A 1,029-nucleotide genomic window follows, 5' to 3' on the forward strand; every position below is an offset into this window, starting at 1 on the left:
TTGTACTATGGAATATTTACACTTCACACACAAGTATGGAAAATTAACCATTTGATCGCAGCATAGATGGAATGAATACAGGTATGCTTACAACAATAGTCAGATCAGGTACTTTGTCAGGAGCATTCAAATAAAAATATAGATTTACTTATATTAGGGTCTTCTTGTACTTGGGCATTCTACATGAAATTTTTTGAATAATATATGCTCTTTCTGTTTTGAAAGAGGCCAAGGGAGTTCATTTTGGCCCTTTGGCCCTTTATTTTAAGTGCTCATCTATCTCGTTCATGAATTAGTATAATATATATTCAAATAATGGAAAATCCAGGATAGAATGTAACAATATTACGAGAAAGAAAGCTGCTACTCACTATCTAGCAGAGATGCTGTGTCGCTGATACACACAACAACGACTCTCACAATTCACACACACACACACACACACAGACACACACACACACATACACATAGCAACATTGCATGATGGGAGTGGCAACTGGGTGGGGGTATGGAGGATACTGGGGCAGGGAGGGAGGGTGGGTAGTGATGTAGAGTAAAGTGCTGCAGGTTAGACCACGGGCAGGGGAGAGGTGGGGAGGGGAGCAGAAGTAGCAGAAACGGAGGGAAATAAAAAGACTGGGTGTGGTGGTGGAATAATGGCTGCATAGTGCTGGAACGGGTGCAGGGAAGGTGTGGGATGGATGAGAACAGTGACTAATGAAGGTTGAGACCAGGAGGGTTATAGAAATATCGGATGTATTGCAGGGAAAGTTCTCACCTGCACAATTCAGAAAAGCTGGTGTTGGTGGGTGCCCATAGCCATACCCTGAATTTGTTTGTGGGTAATGCCTCCAAAGCAGAAGAAATTGTGTGTGAGGATAAACTTGTCATGGTGACTAGATTGTTGGTTTTGAATCTGTCAATCTTTGGGAAAGGGAGTGTTCAATAACAGGAAGGCTATGGGCATTAGGAACATTAATGTACAGGGAGGTGGCACCAATAGTGACAAGCATGGCACTTTGTGGTAAA

This window comes from Schistocerca gregaria, unplaced genomic scaffold, assembly GCF_023897955.1.
Source record: "Schistocerca gregaria isolate iqSchGreg1 unplaced genomic scaffold, iqSchGreg1.2 ptg000362l, whole genome shotgun sequence".
NCBI lineage: Eukaryota > Metazoa > Arthropoda > Insecta > Orthoptera > Acrididae > Schistocerca > Schistocerca gregaria.